This window comes from Felis catus, chromosome D1 (assembly GCF_018350175.1).
Source record: "Felis catus isolate Fca126 chromosome D1, F.catus_Fca126_mat1.0, whole genome shotgun sequence".
NCBI classification, from domain to species: Eukaryota; Metazoa; Chordata; class Mammalia; order Carnivora; family Felidae; genus Felis; species Felis catus.
The window spans coordinates 94,369,709-94,392,433 of NC_058377.1; the positions used below are offsets into that span (position 1 = coordinate 94,369,709).

At 38.4% G+C, this 22,725-nt stretch overlaps 1 protein-coding gene and 1 pseudogene across 1 annotated transcript in view; one reads left to right on the forward strand and one right to left on the reverse strand.

Moving 5' to 3' along the window:
• Positions 1–22,725, reverse strand: part of LRRC4C (leucine rich repeat containing 4C) — a 1,352,261-nt gene that overhangs the window by 1,325,317 nt on the left and 4,219 nt on the right. The window lies entirely within an intron of this gene.
• On the forward strand, positions 5,632–6,003 carry LOC101081494 (annotated as a pseudogene).

The following is a 22,725-nucleotide window of genomic DNA, read 5'->3' on the forward strand; positions in this document are numbered from 1 at the left end:
GTACACTGGTAGTTTCAAGTCAAATGATAGGCATTAACTAGAAAAAAAAAAGTCTTAGAATTTCCCTATCAGTCATAATAAAATCTACTGAAACTACTTTTTTCCACTTACTATTCACTTCTCTACTCTAAATTGCAAATTCCTTCTGATTATATGAGAAGCCGTATTTTCTGTTCCTTTTTTTTCTTTTTTAATTACCTAGGGACCATCATTTCTTAGCTTCTTCTTGATTTCTCAGTGATTAGGCTATCATGGCTAAGTACACAGTCTCTAATGTAGAAACTATGCAGTCAAATCATTCTGACATACTTCACCCTGTAAGAAAAATTTTCAGAAAGACCACTATCCACACCATATCTTCTCAGTCATTATTTTAGATACAGTGCTTGGAAAACAAAGATGCCCTTTATTGCCTAAGGAATTAAACAACGTTTAACTGTTTAATGCTAAAAAGGAAGCATCGAGGCCTCAAAACGAAGCCTGGCAATAATCCAATCTGTGAGGCACCAACATAAAAAAATCTATGTAATAGGGGCGCTGGGTGGCTCAGTTGGTTGAGTGTCTGACTTAAGCTCAGGTCATGATCTCACGGTTCGTGAGTTCAAGCCCCATGTCTGGCTCTGTGCTGACAGCTCAGAGCCTGGAGCCTGCTTTGGATCCTGTGTCTCCTTCTCTCTCTGCTCCTCCCCACTTGTGCTCTGTCTCTCAAAAATAAATAAATGTAAAAAAAAAAAATTTAATCTATGTAATAGTTAACTTTTATCAGAGCAAGACTCTGTTCTGCAAAAGAAAACTGGGAACAGAATGATCTAACGATGTCTGTTCAGTGAGATTCTTTCTTACTGAACTTTCTAATATTCATCCTATTCTATTAGAAACTGAGCATTCCAGGGGCGCCTGGGTGGCGCAGTCGGTTAAGCGTCCGACTTCAGCCAGGTCACGATCTCGCGGTCCGTGAGTTCGAGCCCCGCGTCAGGCTCTGGGCTGATGGCTCAGAGCCTGGAGCCTGTTTCAGATTCTGTGGCTCCCTCTCTCTCTGCCCCTCCCCCGTTCATGCTCTGTCTCTCTCTGTCCCAAAAATAAACGTTGAAAAAAAAAATTAAAGAAAAAAAAAAAAGAAACTGAGCATTCCAGTCAGACATAACTGAAGACAACATGAGAAGAGCCAGTTCACTGTGACTATCTGAGTTTAACTGTTACTGGGTTCTTGTCCCAGATGCACCAAAGAACTGGAGACCCAAGACCAGAACGGGAAGTTTATTCAGTAGATACGTAGAGTACACTTTCAAGAGTGAAAGCAGGCCATTGCCAGAGCAAGAGTGGCAATGGTATCGAGAACCTGTAGCTGCATCCTTTTAAGTCTGCTTTCTGCATATGTATGTAAATTGGTCTCTGACTGACATTTTTGATTGACAGCTGGTAGTTATATAATACTTTGGCCTCTGTGCATGAGCCTACCCACGATGCATACTGTTATAATTTTATTTGCTTATGTATTGTATATTTATGAGTGGCTAATGAGCTTTTGTTGCAACATTAAAAGTACTTAAGAGCAGGTTGCACCCTTTGTATGCATGCTCAGCTTTTACAAGTCTCCTTTTTGGTTTTTGAGCCAGCTCTGTAGCTAGGCCTTTCCTGTTCTGTTAGCCCTTAGAGATGAAGGGTGTGGCTGCTAACCCTGAGGGGTGGCTCTGAGGGTGTGGCCAGCATCTACTTTATCTCTTCTCTGTCACGCTTAACTACCTGCCTAATAGGATAGCTGGTTGAAGACCCTTACTTGCAGGTACAAGTGGTTTAGCACTCACATGTAGAACTAAAATCCATCCTGGAAGTTTCACTTACGTCTAATTAATGCAAAGTGTCTATTTCAGGGAGATGCCTATCTAGAGGAACACAGGATTCCTTCTGGGAGATTCTCAGGAAGACTCCATCATAGCATAACCACCAACGTAAAACCACCCCATCAAAGTATTTTGCCTAAATTCTTAAGAAATTCAGTTCATTTTTTTTTTTCTGGTGTCTAGGATTGGATGAGGTTCATTCTCAGCTCCTGCTATCTAACCTGGGGTCCAGGTTAGACTTCAGTTAAATAGGACTGACAAGCGCTTAAGTCCCAGGAGCAGTAATTTATCCTTCTAAAATACATAGAACATTTATTTATGTGATTCTGTGTGAGATAAGTTATGTATTTGTTATTGAGTCATAGCTCTCTAATTGGTTATCAAGACAGTATTCTGTCTAGCTGTCACTTACAAAGGGTTAACTCATTACTTTGACTTCTATCTTAAAAGAGGATAGTGCAAATTGGGGGATTAGCTCTTAACTGTGTACCCAGGAATTATCTGAGAAACTTAAAATACTTTACCTAATTTAGTATCAAAACACAGTCTGATCTTTCTCTCTGTGGTGACAGAGCAAAAATTGGCAATAAACATTTTTATTCCTACACATTAAAAGCAATGATTTTTTGCTTGTTCACCCCCTTTCTTTTATTATCATTGTAATATGCTTATTGTAGAAGTTTAGAAAGTACAAAAAAGCAAAAGACATGTTGGAAAAAAGTATCCCTCTATAATCACACTGACATTTGGTACTTCGCCTTTCAGTCTATCCCACTGTACATGTTTTACGTACACTCTAATTCTACATACATTTTGCCCTGCATTTTTCATTTAACATATTTTAGTATTTCCCTTGTTTTTAAAAACTCTATATAAACATCATTTCAACCACTGCTATATTTCTAATTCGGTACTATATTAGTATTCTATTATCTTGTTACATATGAATTTACATTTTTAACTAAAATGTTTTACACTAATTTTTAAAATTTTTCTTAATGTTTATTTATTTTTGAAGGAAAGAGAGACACAGAGAGAGAGCAGGGGAGGGGCAGAGAGAGAGGGAGACACAGAATCTGAAGCAGGCTCCAGGCCCTGAGCTGTCAGCGCAGAGCCCGATGTGGAGCTTGAACTCACAAACCGCAAGATCATGACCTGAGCCAAAGTCAGTCTCTTAACCAACTAAGCCACCCAGGTGTCCCTAAAATGTTTTACACTTTAAATCACACTATCAACATATAATGCATCAAAGAACATAATGTATATGACATATATACTAGTTGTGTTTTTATTGATACAATAAAGCAAATATAAAGAGTTGCAGTTCAGGGCTTTTCTGACTAAGAGAATTTCTCATTTTTCTTCAGCAGTCCTAAATTCATTGGAAATGTTGTTAAAAGATAGCAGATACAATAATTTATTTTCACTCTGATGAGTGCTCAGTAGGAAGGTTGAAAAGTCAAGAACTCCCTCAAAAGTAATACATCCATTTTATTTGTGAAATGACTTCCATCCCAATGTAGTACTTTATTTTGCACATTTTACCAGGGCATTATTAGGCATTTTTGCAACCCAATAGACTCTGCCTGGCTCATTTCTCTGAATGGAATGGCACAGCCATACAGAAGAAGCAGTCATTTCTCCATTAATTTACCAAGGCATGAGAACAATCCAGCTTGTATTACAAGTTCTATGGTTTTTCACAGACAGGGCCAACTATTCCACCTTTATCATTCAAGATTATCTGATATTGAAGGAGATCACCAGAAATTGAGGAAAACAACTAAAAATCTGTCCCCCGGGGTGTCTCGGTGGCTCAATCTTGATTTCAGCTCAGGTCAGGATCTCACCGTTTATGAGTTCGAGCCCTGCATCTTGGGATTCTCTCCCTCTCCCTCTCTTGCTCTCTGCCCCTCTCCCAATCACGCTGTCTCTAAAAATAATACACTTAAAAAAAAGAGAAATTAAAAATCTGCCTCTAATGTGCCAAACATTCTCATTTGTGTTATTTCATTTACTGGTGTGTGTGTCTATTGAAGGAAGAGAAGGGTATCTTTTTTTTTTTTTTTCTAGTTTGCAATGAGGTGTTGTGGAGGCAGCAATGTTCATATGAAGGTAACAATATGCAATCTGAATGCATAATTCAAATAAAATAAATAGGTAGGAGGGGAAAATGGGGCACTAAGGTGCCCAGGACTATGGGTAGAAAGTGCAGGAGGAGGGTCTAGGCATGTAGAAGAAAGGAGGCTCAGAGGATTTTCTGGAATCTTAGCGCAGCTTAATCAAGGCAGGTGTGTTAGCAGTTCCTCGGGGTTTTGGCCTGATACAGAGGGAGCTACTAAACGTGTTAACAAGAACAGACCTCAAATACTCTGTGGATCATCTCTATCATCACCCCTAGACTAAACCTTGACCAAGAATGATCATCACATGGCAATGGAGGAATTTAGAAGGGCAAAGAAACAAGAAAGAGATGAGCTGGCTAAATGTGGCAGAAATGTGAATACATCAGTATGAAACAGAATTTGAGGCATGTTATAGAAATTTGATGTAGTGAAAATGCACGTAAGGGAATAACAATTTAATCAGGTTGCTCCCAACAAAATATTTTACAGGTCTACTGGTGTATCATGAAAGTAGTAACTTCATGACTATTTAGCACACAAACTACCGTCTATAGAAGACAGAACAATGATGGATGGAAAGCATTTCACCCTAGTAACGATGAACCAGCAAAGTGATCTTGCAAACAGTAGTGGTTTTCCCCCTCACAAGTCCATTTGTTTTTCCTGTGCTGGAAATATTGTACATAGAATCTAAAAGGTGCAGTTTGGGGGAGGGGAAAGTTGCAGACTCAACTCCCCTACAATTGCATGGGAAAGTTTTTTCCATGGTATACACAACACCGAGCTACACTCTAGGTACTGCTGGTCACTGAGTGTGGAGACACAGAACAACAGGGAGGTGAACCTTAACCTTAACGTGCAGGGGAAACTCCTTGACATCAAAGGGGGCGCTGATTCACAGCATTACTCTTCCCCTTTTTCTTTTCTTTTTTACCTTGGTCTATTTAACTGTTCTGCATTTCAGAACATCAATACCATTGAGCAGCACCTAGGTGGCTCAGTCGGGAAAGCATGTGACTCTTGATTTCATCTCAGGTTACAATCTCATGATTTGTGAGTTTGAGTCCCACATCAGGCTGTGAGCTGACAGCATGGAGCCTGCTTGGGCTTCTCTCTCTCCCTCTCTCTGCCCCTCCCCCACTTGTGCTGTCTCTGGGTCTCTCAAAATATATTCATTAATCATAAAAAACGTTTAAAATCAATACCGTTGATAAAACATGAAAAGAGTAAAGGCTTTTCTTTAAAGATGTAATTCAAGTACAATATTCATAAGGAAAAGTACATATACTCAATTGTACCACTCCACAAATATTTACAAACTGAAAACATCGCTGTAACCAGCACCCAGATCGAGAAATAGACAACCACCAGCACTCTAGAAGCACCTCATCCACACCCTCCCCGGTCCAAAGGAAATCCTTTCACTCACAGAATAAACCAGTTTTTACTCTAATTGAACTGTATGTAAATGGAATCACACATGATGTGCTGTTTTTTATTTGGTATCTTTTGCTTAAATTATGCTTATCAAATATCTCCACAGTGTTACAATTGTGGAGATTTTAAAAAAGGAAATTTTTGTGAAAATAGAGCAATATTTGATACAGAGGGGGGGAAAAGCTGAATTAAAAATTATGGCTGCTTTACAACCTGGGCCCCGCAGAATGGCTCCCGAAAAGAAAGGTGGCAAGAAGTGTTGTTCTGCCATCAATAAGGTAGTGACCAGAGAATACACCATCAACATTCCCAAGCGCATCCATGGAGTGGGTTTCGAGAAGCATGCCCCTCGGGCTCTCAAAGAGACCCGGAAATTGGCTATGAAGGAGATGGGAACCCCAGATGTGCGCACTGACACCAGGCTCAACAAAGCTGTCTAGACCAAAGGAAAAAGGAATGTTCCGTATGTCTGTGTGCGGTTGTCCAGAAAACGTAACGAGGATAAGGATTCACCAAACAAGCTCTATATATTGGTTACCTATATACCTGTCACCACTTTCAAAAATCTACAGACTGTTAATGTGGATGAGAATTGCTGATTGTCAAATAAAAGTATAAAACTGTGTATACACACACACACACACATATATATATGGCTGCTGTTCCAGGTATTAGGTTATAACAAGTAACAAATGCAGTAATTTTTGCTGCTCAACAGCTCAAGAGAACTTGCAAAGAACGCTGCCCTGTTGAGGACAGCCCTGCCAACATACTATAATTTCTAATCTGTGTGGTCTAAAAGTATAAGTCACCCTCTAAGAAGAGATGTGGAGCATGAGGACTGTGCCTCCTCACATAAGTGCAGGTGAATGCAAGTGGGGCAGCTTTCATATCCAAGCTAGACTCAGTCTACACCACAGGAACCCTGACATTTAAAGATATAGAACACATCTATCACAATTGTCACTTGCCATTAATTTACATTCCCTTTATGCATCTGTTCAGAAAATAATTAGGATTTTATGCTGCAGTAAATATGCTTGTTCATCCATTAGTGCAAAGCAAAAGATTAATTGCATTACAATGGGAATCAGGACGACAGCACTCGGAGCCACAATGATAACAGTGACAGCTGGGCTGCCCACAGTACTTTGCTCTGATAAGCTTCAAAAACAAGTGTAGATGGGAAAATAATTAAATCAATGACAAGATGGCACCAGCCTTATTTTCCCTCTTCTTGCATTCAGCTTACAATCACCAAATAAAAAGATTCTCCCTACAAATTAGAAAAGGACCTTTATTTTTTTTTCCCTATCTCCAAATGCCCTGGTTTAACGTTAGTAATGAGCTGGATTGCTAACATATCTCACTTTTATTTAACCTCCTATCACTTATCTAACCAAGCTAAATATTGAGGTTGACCTGATCTAGTCTATTTAACTAGCATCTACTGAGAACCCAAAAGACCGGACTGGCACTGGACATGTGTCCACTTCAGTCACAGGGCATGGTGCTTAAAGCTCTACTGTCACGTTAGAATTCTTAATTCTTTAATCAGAGTCCCACATTTTAACTGGGTATTGGGCCTCAAAAATTATGTACCTAGTCCTGCTGATAGATGTAAAAAAATAGCAACATAATCTCCCTAATATATGTAATTATTATGTATATAATGCATGTATTGTGCACATCTGTACAGTATACACATATTTATGTACACATATATGTATATATTATATACATATTGTGTATGTGCGCACACATATATATCAGTGAAAGCATCCACAGTCAGACCTATTGCTACAGTTCCCCAAAAGTAAACAAAAACAAACAGCAAACAAATTCATTTCCCCCTCTTTTCCCTGGTCAATTAAAAAGGAAAGTGGTGTTATTGAGTGGAAACAGAACATCTGTTTTTTGAGGAAACATCTGAGAAGCAAGAGACATGCTCTACTTGTAACTCCAATTGTCTCCTGACTATGGATACTTTCCTATGGTTCAAAATAGACTGATCATTGTTTTAGGGACAATGTGTGTTAACAACGTGTTTAACCCTGAGTGGGAGTTTACCAACTTTCAAGAAAACATCTGTGCAGTGATTTGAATAATGATCTAGCCTCCACCCCAGTGCCTCCACACCACCCTCCCCAACCACCAAAAAAATAAAAAGAAATGGTTATAGAAGGGCTCAATTCAAAACTTCATCCTTTGATGTTTAATTAAGGTGACAACAGAAGCCAGATAACTGATCTTGCTCTGACATTCCCACAGGAAGAAGTAACTGACAGATGGTCATGATTGTAACCAAAATGTTTGGATAATCATCTTTGATGAATCATTTATCATGGCAGCTCCTTATGACAGTGACTTCTTTGGAGTCCCCTAAAACCCTGGCCCATTAAGAAATTGCTTAATGACATACTGTTTTTACTACTCATCTAGAAAGTAGCCACAGCTTATCCTTCTCCATGATTTTTTAAAGTTTTTTTTTTAGAATCCCTTGGATTTATTAAATTTATTAATCACAACATTTTGTCTTCCGTGGAGAATGAGGGAGTTTTGTTATTGATAGGGGAGAAAGGCTTCGAAAATAGGTCAGGTGCAACAAGATACTGCTTAAGGGAAGGGAAATGCAAATTAACTACTGTAGACGTGGGTGTTTTTGCCCTGGCAGCAGCTGCTGAATAATTAGGGCCCAAAGGCCTTCATAAAGGTTATAAGTCTTGTTACTGTGGCTAACCAAATCTGCTTGAGTAATTTTCCTTTCACTATTGCAATTATGGGGTTTTAACTCACTAGGTAGCTGATTTTGTGGCATGTACATATTCGATGTGTCAGGGAAAATGAGCTTCCAAGGCTCCCCTCTGGACCACTTTAGAGCAATGATCATAAATCCTCACTAAAGGGAAACTGGTTCTTAAGAGGAGCAATTCTAGGGGTGGGAGTGGAGGAAAAAATGAAAGGAAGCAGGCAAACATTTCATAAGCAATGGAGCTGCAAAATTGGATTGTAGCACAACACAATAATATGAAACAATGTAATATAGTATACTAGAATATGTTGTATTTACATGTGATATAATACACATTTTAAGGTTCATTATTATTATCACAGATAAGCATTCATCCTGGATGCTCCTAGAAAATTTTGGTACTACTTAGATCCACTTTTCCTGGAAGTAAGTAACTTTCACTTTCCAGTGTCCCCTCTCAGAACTGTGAAACCATGGTCCTTCTATCTTTTACCTTTTCTTGTGCAACCCTGTGCATTGACTCTCTGTCTCACCTGTCTTATCAAGTCTGTCTCCTCTTGTCCTGACACAGTATCTACTATTAGCATGGGATAGAGTCAACAGTAGGAGAGAAGAAGTGGGTCTGGTTTTGGTGATAAGTATCTGTTCTACCAACTGGGTAATGGGACTAATTTATCTGAACTATAGTTTCCTCACTTTTTGAAATGGGAAATTACTACTTTTAGAGGTTATTCATGGACACCAAATGTAAAAAATTATGGAAAGTGCTTTTTTAGGCTTAAATATATTTGTCTATCATATTTCCCTCCCTTCCTCTCTTTTCAGTCTCCCTCTCTCATACATCTCTCCATAAATCTTACATCCACCCACACACATTTCAATTTATTTTATCTTGTCCTTAAAGTGAATACAAACATACCAACAGAGCTTGAACATTTCAATTCATATATTTATATAAAATCAATGTTTATTTTGTCAATAAATACTTGATATAATTTTAAAGTAGTTTTGACATTTAACAGAAAAAAAATAGTTATAAAACATAGTTTTAATGTGGCCAATGAAGGTATTCCTTTTTTCTCATTTTTAAAACATTTTTATTTTTATTTTTTTAATTTACATCCAAATTAGCATATAGTGCAACAATGATTTCAGGAGTAGATTCCTTAGTGCCTCTTACCCATTTAAGCCCATCCCCCCTCCCACAACCCCTCCCATAATCCTCAGTTTGTTCTCCAGATTTATGAGTCTCTTCTGTTTTGTCCCCCTCCCTGTTTTTGTATTATTTTTGTCTCCCTTCCCTTATGTTCATTTGTTTTGTCTCTTAAAAGTCCTCATATGAGTGAAGTCATATGATTTTTGTCTTTCTCTGACTAATGTCACTTAACAGAATACCCTCCAGTTCTATCCACATAGTTGCAAATGGCAAGATTTCATTCTTTTTGATTGCCGGGTAATAAATACTCCATTGTATATATATCCCACATCTTCTTTATCCATTCATCCATCGATGGACATTGGGGCTCTTTCCATACTTTGGCTATTATTGATAGTGCTGCTATAAACATGGGGGTGCATGTGTCCCTTCGAAACAGCACCCCTGTATCCCGTGGATAAATGCCTACTAGTGCAATTGCTGGGTCGAGGGGAGTTTTATTTTTAGTGTTTTGAGAAACCTCCATACTGTTTTCAGAGTGGCTGCACCAGCTTGCATTCCCACCAACAATGCAAAAGAGATCCTTTCTCCGCATCCTTGCCAACATCTGTTGTTGCTGGAGTTGTTAATGTTAGCCATTCTGATGGGTGTAAGGTCGTATCTCATCATGGTTTTGATTTGTAAAGAAGGTATTATTTTTTTAATTATTATTTATTTTGAGAGAGAGAGAGAGAAACAGAGAGAGAGAGAGAGAGAGAGAGAGAGAGAGAGAGAGAGAGAGAGAGAGAATGAGGAAGGGCAGAGAGAGAGAGAATCCCAAGCAGGCTCTGCACTGTCACCATGAAGCCCAACATGGGGCTCCATTCCATGTACTGTGAGATCATGACCTCAGTCAAAATCAAGAGTCAGACACCTGACCAAGTGAGCCACCCAGGTGCCACAAAGAAGGTATTCTATCCAAAGCTGAGCATATCATGAGCCTAAGAATTGGTACTACATTGGCACTTAGATCACCAAAGGGCAACCTATAAATGAAAGCGTATTTGCTTCTCCACCGATTTTACATTCTCTATCAAGGATTCCGGTTTAACATGTTCTTTTTCATTACAGAAAGCACTTTTCACAAATAATATTCATATATATATACATATATATGTGTGTGTGTATATATATATATATATATATATATATATATATTTAGATACAAGTCTAGAGTTCATGAACACATTAATAATTTTCCCTAACCAAATACAGTCTTAATAATGCTTTTCACTGTATAAGTGCCTCCTACATAGTGCTTTGTCACTTGTTGAGGCTTAAGGTATTTTATGTTGATTAATAGTTTAATTGTTGGTAAAGAGCCTTGGCTCAGAACTATGTTATGTTCTGAGGAATTATAGATAGGATATATAGGTAGTCATCTGTGGGAAGAGGGGTTTTAGAAGTCAAAAGATGGAGACAGTGTCAGGGACAATTTGTAATTGTGAAATCTTCAGCTTTCTCCATTGTAACCCAATATAAAAGGATAATAGCAATAATCTTTGATGTGGGCAATTAAGATTTATTAAATCTTATGTAAAGTATGCATTTAAAAAGTCTAAAATTACTTTCATTCTGTGCAAACGCAGATTTAAGACAAAGCTTCTAATCCCTGTCCCCTCCAATACACCCACTAACCTGAATGATATATCACTCTGTGCTTCCTACATAGAATTTCAGAAGTCAACCATCATGACAACCAAAATCAAATCTATAGGATAAAGACAAGTCTTCCAAACCATAGAGAGCTCCTACGAGTACCACATCTTTAGGACTCAAGAAGGGGAGAGAGCAAGGACGTGGTCTTCCATTACAACATCAAACAGTATCTAGCATAGGAATCTTGTCTTTACAGGTGAGCTTGCCTGTGATTAAGGCAGGTTGGCTTAAAGAGTCATATTTGGGGTACAGACAAGTAAAATACCTGTATCATGTGACTCTCTTCCTAACTTCTCCTTGATCTAATATAGGATGGAGTCCCTGTCTCCACCCTCATGATAGTTCCAAGAGTGGAGTAGCTTTATAAAATATTAGAGTTCCGATGTTGGTAATGGACAAATGTGGACCCTACCCACTCATTAGTTTATTGACGTGAACAAGTTAATATCTTTGAAATTGGCATAAAATTAACTCTAAAATGGAAATAATAAGGGCACCTGGGTGGCTCTGTCACTTAAGCAAAAGATCCTGGTTTGGGCTCAGGTCATGATCTCATGGTTCATGAGTTTGAGCTCCACATCAGGCTCTGCACTGATGGCACGGAGCCTCCTTGGGATTCTCTCTATTCCTCTCTCTCTTGCATACCCATGCACTCTCTCTCAAAATAAATAAACTTTAAAAAAGAAATAAAATAAAAATAAAATAGAAATAAAAAAACCTATTAATTTTTTTTAATCTTTATTTATTTTTGAGAGAATGTGAGCAGAATGTGAGCAGGGGAAGAGCAGAGAAAGAGGGAGACACAGAATCTGAAGCAGGCTCCAGGCCCTGAGCCGTTAGCACAGAGCCCGATGCAGGGCTCAAACTCACGAACCATGAGCCAAACTCAAAGACCATGAACCAAAGTCAGACGCTCAACCAACTGAGCCACCCACATGCCCCAAAAATGCCTTTTTTTGAAGGGCTAGTGTCAGGACAGAGAAAATGTACATAACATTATTTCCACAGTATTTAATACAAAATAATAGTCCATAATGTTATTACTATTACTATTATTATCAATAAAAGAAGACTATCTTAAATATGGTACATAATCATGTAGACACTGATGCTCGGAAACTGGGGCAGAAGATTTTTAGCATAACATTCAAATTCCCCACAAATATCTTGTTCTGAAATGGCATAGACCATGAGTCTAAGACCCACTCTGGACTTCCATCTTCCTCTTCCTCTTTTTCCAGCTAAAACATATTGACACCTGTGTATGAAACCTCTCCTGATAACTCTATTCAACTCTGATTTCTCACTTTGTTGACTGCCCATGGTGTTAATTGCACAGAATATGTTAGCATACCTAATTTATTTCTGCATTACAATTTCTCCTCTGTCTCATGTGCATATTGCCTTATTAATGCATCTGTTAAATTTTTAGAAGTCAGGGATTATGCCTTATGTTTCCTGTAGGCCCCCCATGCCACATAATTAGCACATTCTGGAAAGATTCTAAGTCCTATTGAATCCTCATTCCCATAAGCCTCCCATATTCACCTTATTTTTGGTACAATTCCCAGTTGGATTTCAACTACTTGCTTTCAAAACGCAATTTCCCTAATAGTATACAGTGTTCTAATAATGTCCTGATCAATGCTACTTCAGAGTTACCGCTGATTATACACCAGTTTCCAAATCCCAGCATCATCAAGTGTTTTTCTATTGTGTCTTTTTTAACTGTTAAACTATTATGACTTCTTAATTTTTTGAGCTATTCAGTTTATGGCCTAGTTTGGTACGTGGGTTTTAGTTTATCTCAATGTAGTAATTCGATAAAAATACCTTCTTTTATCATTTGGGAAAAGTTATGATTATTATTCAAGGAATATCATGGTAATTTTTTCAAGAATAATCACATTTTAAAATTAATCAAGATTTTAAATTTGTATTTCCTGTTACATAAGCTTCAAATCAAACTTGATTAATCAGTTGACTGTGCTATTATTTCGAAAATCAGAGACTGAGTGCACAAGATGCATATGTCTGGGTGGAATTTTTTTTTCTATTTTGACTTAGAACATCTTTCTCTTTCAAAAGAATTAAATGGTCATTGAAGAGAATCTGAAGAACATAGAGAAATACATTCAAATCAATCAAATCCCATGGAAACTCCTATCTATAAATACCCGCCATGAACATTTTCTAACTTTTTATTTTGAAGTAATTTTAAACTTACAGAAAAGTTGCAGAAATAGTTGAGAGAGTTTTCACATATCCCTCGGCCAGCTTTTCCTAATGATAGCATTTGGCACAACAACACTTCCAGGATCAGAAGGAATTACCACGGATAGAATATTAGTAACTTATTGGCTATTCTTTTTCTTAGTCAATACTGTCTTTATCATCCTTGCACAAATTTGCTCAGGCCATATCAGATTGGCAAGCAAACATGGCAAAGTAACAGTAACAAAACAGTATTTCTCTGAATACAAACTCATTTACAGAGCTGAGAAAACTCCTGGACCTTCCTTCCACACTTCTCATTCATTCATCAACTATTTGCTTCCAACTTCCCAAGAACCTGGCATTATTTTAGGCTCTGGAGATACCAGTGTAAACAAAGCCTTTCCCCTGATGGAGCTTGCTTCCATACTGTGAAAGATCATAAAAATACATTCATATTACAGTGGTAGGAGGTGCTATGGAAAGACCTGAGCAGGAAATAACTGGGATAGAAACGGATATGGAGAAAATGATTTTACAGCTGTGGATAGGGAAGACCTTTCTGATTATATAGCATTTGAGCAGAATTCTGAGTCAGCCTGGTGAATATCTAGGGGAAAAGGTTTCCAGGCAGAAACTACAAAGAGGAACATACCTGGCATGTTGTAAAAGCAGTAAGAAATGGACTCTGTAATGTGGCCAGGCCTCAGTTCAGGTGCAGTATACCTATGTCAACAAACTCCTCTTGACTTTTAATGGAAATCCTGTACAATTCCTCTAGGCTGCACCAGAGATTCCACCAGTTCTTCCTCTGGGTTATAATGATGATTTTTGTTGACTCTCATGACCCACAACGTTGGCTTTATGTGTGTGTTCCAGGAATCCAACTAGCTGGCTTCCTGTTCAGGCTTTTACTCCAGACAGTACCCTCAAGAGGTGCCCTGGTTCCCTATCACCTGAGAAACAGAATAAACAAACACACAACATCTACATCATATATAAAAGTAGAATTCTGACCCACATCTTGCAACCATCTTCCCAGGAAACCAATCCCTTATCTGCATGAAGAGCCCAGGAAGCCAGCCGACTGTCAGACTTTCAGGAGGCTAGGTTGGTATCTCCAGGAACAATTCAAGAAGCTTCTGTAACAATTGGCCCCAAATAGCCAGGACTGGATTGATAGCTGACAGATTCCCTATTTTTGTCCCTACTTCCAACTTAGCAACAGCCAAAGAAAATTAAATATACTCTCCTAACCAGTGATGTAGGATTCCCCTAACCAGTCACATAGGACTTCCCCATGCCAACAGCTTCCCTTCAGGACACACTTGAAGCTTTTCCTTTCCCATTATCAAGTTTTCCCACTCTTCTGCCTGCCTTTGAGTCTGTGCCAAAACACAAGTGACAGTGACTGACTCTCTGGATACAGCAAATTCTTAATAAATAGCCTTTGCTTTGCTCATTTGATTTTATTTCTGCACACTTTCCTGCAATAGGGAAAATCCCTCAGCCTTCAACTTCCATAGTAGTGAAATCACATTCATACACACACACACACACACCTATACTATATATGATGTGACTAGATGGTTGAACTAAGGTTGAAGTGTGAAAGTTGTGCGTATTATACAGTCAAGCTTTTTCCTTAAGGTTTCGCAGAGTTTGCATGACATATACACACTTTTGCATAAAACTATTAATGGTTTGTATTCCTCAAGGTTCAGTCCTAAGCTCTCATCTGTTTTCCTCTTTATATTTCCTTCCTCCATTATTCTGCATCTATGAAGACATTTAATTTATGGTTCTTGCCTAGACTCTTCATTTGAACTTCAGACTTTCCCACTACCTCTTTGGTTTCATAATGACACCATGCACTCAATACGGGTAGATGCTCTTCCTCCACTAATCTGGTACCTTTCTTGTGTTTCCAAAATCAGTGAATGGCAGCGCCATTTATCTGGTTGAATCCTAGGTGTAGTCACTGATACCTTCTTCTTCCATTATCTTCCATATCATATCCAGTCATCTATCTTTCTCAATTTTACCTTTTTAAAAAAAAAATTTTTAACGTTTATTTACTTTTGAGAGAGAGAGAGACAGAGCATGAATGGGGGAGGGTCAGAGAGAGTGGGAGACACAGAATCTAAAGCCAGGCTCCAGGCTCCGAGCTGTCAGCACAGAGCCCGACGCGGGGCTCAAACTCAAGGACTGCGAGATCATGACCTGAGCCGAAGTCGGACGCTTAACCGACTGAGCCACCCAGGCGCCCCTCTCAATTTTACCTTTTAAGGAGATACCTGAGATGTCAGTAGACACCTGAGAGTTGGGAACCATTCCTCTGCTTCATTGCCATTTACATCCTAGTCTGACCTACCTCATAGTTTACCTGGTCTTCTGCAATAGCATCTGTATTGAATGCCCAGGATGCTGTAACAAAGTACCAAAAACCAGGTAGTTTAAAACTATATAAATTTGTTGTCTCATTATTCTGGAGGCTAAAAGTTCAACATCAAGGTGTTAGCAGTGCCATGCTCTCTGTAATGGATCTAGGCAAGAACCCTTCCTTGCTCTTCTAGCATGGTTGTGTGTTTGTTGGTAATCCTAGGCATTTCTTGGCTTATAGATGAATCACTCTCGTCACATAGCTGTCTTCTCCTTGGGTCTTCACATTATCCCCCCTGTTTATATGTCTGTTTCTATGTCTAAATTTCCCTCTTTTATAAGGGCACCAGTCATCTTCGATTAAGGCCTACCCTAATGACCTCCTTTTAACTTGATTACTTCTATAAAGCCTTAGCTCCAATTAAGGGCACCTTCTGAGGAACACATTCTGGAGTGTGTCAGTCTGTGCTGACAAGCTGACAGCAGTGAGCCCAATGTGGGATTTGAACTCATGAACCACGAGATCATGACCTGAGCTGAAGTCAGATATTCAACCAACTGAGCTACACAGGTGCCCCTTCCCAGAACTCTTTTATGTACTTACTGTTTCTTCTGTCTGGAATGCTCTTTCCTTAGATGTGTGCTCAGATTTTTTTTTTTTTTTTTTTTAGGAAATCTTTCCCCAGCATGTCTCCCTTCCAGAATTATAATTCAAAGATTTTGGAATCGAACCAGTCTCTTTGTAGGACAAGGGACTTAAATAGTTCATTTTTAAAAGTAAAAACATGTACACTAAAGCAGTGCCATTTAACAGACTCATTTGCCCAGTACACTGTAACCTGAAGAGTGGACAGTGTTTAAAGACAACAGCTAGTTATCATCCTTTATCCACTCCCTCCATGGCCTTTTTAAAGTGGGGCCACCTCAACCATAAAGTAAGGCTTGAGTAGAAATCTGCCATGTTGATCAACTTAGCCTCTTTAATATTTGCCTACTCAGCTGTCATGAGTTACAGTGGGCACTCTCCAACTGAAAGTAGGGACAATAGATGATCTGTCTCCCATCTTGTCAAAGGTACTAATTGCTAACCTAAGAGTAACTGCTGATAGTCTCTCTTTGTAAGATATCTTACTAGAAAATCTAACTAGATAGAGAGACCAAACTCTCTACGTAGGAAATCCTTTATCAGCCAATATTTAAAATTACTAATAATTACTACAAAACAGTTTTTTCAAACATTAGGACTCTATATCTTAGGGCTGGCCATATACATTTTTTTAAAAAACCTTGTTACATTTTTGTCAGGGTTTTTCTTAAACAAGAGAGAGTATACCAGCCAAATGAGTAGGTGTTCTGTCACCTGGAGTCCTGGCAAAGTTTCTGGCAGAATTTTTCTATCTAAAGGAGACTTACTCATTTGGAATAGATTAGAATTCTGTCTGGTACAAAATTACTTTTGCAGCAAGTGGTGCATTATCCAAGACATTTATGGTGATAGCTATTAGCTAATCTCCTAAACTTAAAGAGGATAAAAGGAAAAATTTTGTGTCTATACCAACTTTTAAATCTTAAACTTTCTTCCAAGATTGGGATGTCACATCATCCATGACTTTTCCAGTAAATATTCATTGCATTCTTGAGCTATCAATGAGCCGAATGAGAGGTACTACATAGCCAGAGTCCTGAAAGGGAAGGGATGACCTATTCTTCCATAGACTACCAAACAGGGGCCCCATGTTTTACAGAACTCTGTTTAGTCCTCTTCTAGCACATATTCCTTCCCATGGGAACAAGAGTTTGTAGACTACAAAGTTGTATGCTCCAGAAACCGTGTCTCTTCTTCTAGATCATGCTTCAAGGATCTGGTGCCTCTGAAATTTCCTACCCAGATGGTTTGTATCCACTTATAATTTCTGCAAAGACCATTCCAAATATTCAACTTGTCAAAGCATACTACCAGTATGCAAACCTATAAGCTCAATATGTGGCTGTGTGTCTACAGATGGAGCTTGAATACACGAGCTGAGATGTCTACACATATGTGCACAAAGCCCCTCAAGGTGTAAGATGATGTCCACATGGAACAGAAGGTGTCTCCATGTTTCAGCATGGAACTCTAAGGGTTCCAATAATCCTATATTCAAACCTGGTCTTCATGGTTTGTAATGAAACATTTGTCAATATAGAAGAATGGAACATTTTTTGTTTGTTTTGTTTTAAGTTTATTTATTTTGAGAGAGAGAGCATGCAAGTGGGGCAGGGGCAGAGAGAGAATCCCAAGCAGCCTCCACACTGTCAGCATGGAGCCCTATGTGGGCTCATGAACAGTGAGATCATGACCTGAGCTGAAATCAAGAGTTGGATACTTAACCAACTGAGCCACCCAGGTGCCTTGAGGATGGAACATTCTTTAAGCAGTTTGGTTGAATGATTTAAATCTTCTACATATTTAGTCATACGGTATACGGGTCTCCATTTTTCTCTGCCCTTCCCCACATATGTTAGAGAAGATCTGCAGACGGCACACTGAAAAGGGATGGGTCAAGAAAGCTTAATATTTACAAAGCTGTTACAGAAATTAAGAGAAATCAACTGCTGGTAACAGCAGGAATCTACCACCATTTCTAGGCCTGAGAGAAAGAAGGGGATTTGTTAACAGAACCTGGAGAGAAATCAGCTAAGAAGAAAATTTTCCTCCAAACATTGTAGCCTTGAATAGGAGAAATGCAGTCACTGACAACCCATAGCACAGAGAAATGGGTAAATGAATCCACAAACCTCTCTCTTCTTGCTCTCTCATCTCCTGGTGGTACCTTCCATTGGATAAATATAATCAGAAGCCAGATGGAAAGAGCGGTTGGTTGATACAATACATAAAGTATAGCCTTCCAGCTTATAGAGCAGAATGGAAGGGTAGAGAAAAGGATGAAGGGTAGAGAAATGGAGAGTATACAGCATATACTGGGGTCAAATATCAGATTCAAATTCTTTCCTTTAATAACTATGTGGCCTGGAAGAAATTATTAATTATAAGTCTCCACTCCTCATCTGTAAAATGGGTACCTCAGAAACACCTCTATTATGGGGATGTGAGGATTAAATAAGAACACTTTAGGGACACCTGGGTGGCTCAGTCAATTAAGCGTCCAACTTCAGTTCAGGTCATGAACTCACAGTTTGTAAGTTCAAGCCCCACATCAGGCTCTGTGCTGACAGCTCAGAGCCTGGAGCCTGTTTTGGATTCTGTGTCTCTCTTCCTCTCTCTCTCTCTGACCTTCCCCTGCTCACTCTGTCTCTCTCAAAATAAAGACACATTAAAAAAATTTTTAAAGAACATTTTAAAGCATTTAGCATAGTATTAAATAACTGGTAGATGCTTAACAAACAGTAACTTATACTAGGTACTTAGGGAATTCTACAAGATGAAGTCAGTGCTCTTAGTACTTCCAGTTATAGAACCTATCATTTATTCATTCATCCAGCAAACATTTATTGAGTGCTTACTACTTATCTGCTACAGTGCTGGACTATGGGGTAGAGAAATGAAGAAAACAGGTAAAAAAAAAATACTTGCTCTTTTGGATGAAGAAGAAAAAATTCCCCGCTCTCATGTTGTTTATAAATCATCTACAAATAAACAGGCAGCTTCTACATAGAAACTAAGCACTAGGGATGTAATGTCTAAGAGCTCTAGAATCAAACTTCTTATGTTTGCCTCTTAGATCTTCTACTTCCTATATTTATTACTTTGGGCAATGCTCTAGTTATACCAAAATTAGCAACTAAAAACATGTGATTACACTCGTAGGTTCTGTGATCATGGATTAGAAAGCACATAATGATAACTTATCTCTATTCCATATTCTCCATATTCATGGAATTTCATCTAAGAAGCCTTAGAAGTTTAAGGGGACTAGAGGCTCAAGGCTGGAGTCATCAGGAGATGTCTTCATTCACATGTCTAGCAGTACATGCTAGATGAGACCTTGTGGACAAACTGGTGTGTGCCACAAAGTCTGTGATACCTAGACTTTGTGGCAGCATGGCGGCCTCAAATATTTTTTTCTGGCTGCTGAAGGGTCCAACAGTTAGTGTCCCAAGAGAGTAAGTTGAGGGCTGTTGATACAGCCTCCAGTTTAAGACATCAGGGAGTGTCTCTTCTTCTGTAATCATAAGTCTCCCCAGATTTAGGAATGGGAAACAAAGACCCTCTCTCTCAATAGGAGAATTGTTAAAGTTACATTGTAAGAGGCTTCATGGGATAAACAAACACACACATACACATTGTGGCTATCTCTTGGAAACTGTGGCCACACGTAACCTCTTTGTAAGACAGATATTGTATTAATACATATTTAATCAGATTATTGTGTTAAATAGAATGTCAGTCACATATATGCTTTAAATAATGACTGACATATAACATAGGTTCAATATATATATTAGGCAATATTTTTCAGAACTAGATACCATTGGAAGAACATAGGTGAAGTCTCTGGGCTTGAGGTGGGAGGTCAGCCAGGCAAGATATCTAAACTTAGATATAAAAGATAAGTAAGAATTTCCCAAGCAAAGCACAGAGCAAGGAAAATGAAGGCTGTTTCCCAACAATGCAATAACATAAAAACAAAGTTTATTTTTCTCTTCTAAGCGGTCCAAATGTGAATGCCTAGGTCAGCCACACAGCTCTTCTGCCAATGTCAATATACACCTGAGTTCCTTTCACATTTTTGCTCCTCAACTTTCTAAGATATAGTTGTTGGATATCACCGTCAAAGCTGGTACATAATATCTGGATTCCAACCAGTGGAAAATGCAAAGAATATGAATGAGGCATACCCACAATATTCACACTCAGGCCTGGAAGCAACATACATCACTTCTCACCTTCCACGGGCAGAAACTAGGCCATTATGACTCCACCTGATTGCAAAAATAGTGGAACATACAACCTAGCAGGGCAGCACTGCAATAAGACGAGTGAAATGGATACTGTTATACAACTAACTTTTACACCCAGACTAAGGGAAAATAGCCCAGAAGGAAGAGAGACCCTGGTGACTACAAGTTATAATTGTATCAGATAAGATGGATAGCAGAGCATGAGGAGGAGGGAAAAGAAGCCACATTGAAGAGACTGGAAGGAGTCAGATCACAGAAGTCCTTGTGAGCCAAATTAAAGACTCTGTGTTATACATACAGTGCAAATCCAATGAAGGGTTCTAACAAGGGAAAAATGTCATCAGACCTGGGATTTCAAAGACTGCTCTAAAATCACATGGAGAATGAATTAGAGGAGATAATATATAGAATCCTGAAGATGAACAAAGAGGCTGTAATGATAACCGAAACTCCAGTTCATCTGTACTTCCTAACACAGCACAGGAGATCATGTCTAGGCAAGATGTACTTGCTAAACAAGGTAATATTACTTAAAGGTAATATTACTTCATTGATTCATTGCCTATTTTCCATGCCTTTTACATACATAATGAGAAACAGGAATTAACAGATTTTTGTATGTCAGAATTTATGGCCATATTTCAAAATGTACCTTTATTTGTTTTGTATTTAAAAAAAAATATCTGCACTCTAACATCTGCCAGTACTATAACTGATACTATATATAAAGTATACAATCATTGTCTATGAAGTTATTTCCCAGAAATGTGACCCTATTTCAGCAAATGCCCCATTAGTTTACAGTTACTATATATAAATAAATAAATATACTTCAGTTTTCCCCGAATTTTCCATAAAAGGAATTTTTTACTTTTCACTAACATTCCTAAGCATGTGAATTAATTTAACTTAAATACAGATTTGATGAATAAGTACAAAATAACTCAAGTAGAACATTGACAAAATGACACTGGGACAATGACCAAAATGTCATATTAGTTATATAATGATAGCTAGAAAAAAGAATCTAGATTTTCATGTAGGGGTCCAAGTCATAAATACTTGGAAAGAACGAAGAACTAACTCAGTTCTGGAGATTGAGAAAGGTATATTAGCAGTGAACACAAGGTTTGGGCAAGTTAGAAATGGATGAGCTTTGGAAACAGAAATAGCTAGGACTAGGATTTTAACCCCAGTTCTGTCATTTACAAGCTGCTACTCTGAGAAAGTCATTTTACTTCTATGATCCTATTTTATTTTCTTTACATTAACAATAACAATAATAACAATAATCATATCTATCTTACATGAACTAGGAATACTGTGACTATTGGGTCAATTTATACACACACACACAAATAAGCAAACAGGTATCAAATAACAATATACACTTCCTAGAGAAAGTCTACCCGCCTCGGAGCAACTTTTCCTCCCTTTTCTGAGATTTTGTTGGCAGCCAAGCCCCTGCAACCAGGAACTCTTCTAAGTACATCAGGAGCCAAACGGTTGAGGATTCCAACTTTGCAGTGATAGCAATGCATCAATGTAGGAAGAGAACAATGCATAGAAATATAAAATGTAATGAACTTTTGCTTTGTGAGGAAGTAATAATCTTTAATAAGGTGATGAGACAATAAATTGAAAATAATAGTCCTCCATTTTAGGAAGTGCAGTATGATATAAAATCAATAGTACTCTGAAGCCCGTTTATATGAATGCTTTAGAATAATAACCTATGCAACGAATAAGTGTAAGATAGACCCTGTCTTATATTTCTCTTTCTAAAATGAATTCACTTTTAAGTGAATATAGAATGGCATTCAAAATCTGCCCCGGAAAAAAATGTCAAAAAATCTTAAAGGATAACAGGATTTTTTTTATTTAATTGGAGACAGCAAAAAAGAGCAAGGAACGTGAGAATTAGCAGTAAGGCTTGGTGAATCCAAATGTTAACATGTGTTTTTAAAAATACATTCTTCAGGGGCGCCTGGGTGGCGCAGTCGGCCAGGTCACTGATCTCGCGGTCCGGGAGTTCGAGCCCCGCGTCGGGCTCTGGGCTGAAGGCTCAGAGCCTGGAGCCTGTTTCGGATTCTGTGGCTCCCTCTCTCTCTGACCCTCCCCCGTTCATGCTCTGTCTCTCTCTGTCCCAAAAATAAATAAAAGTTGAAAAAAAATTTTTTTAAATACATTCTTCAGTATTTAGTGAGATTGTCACCC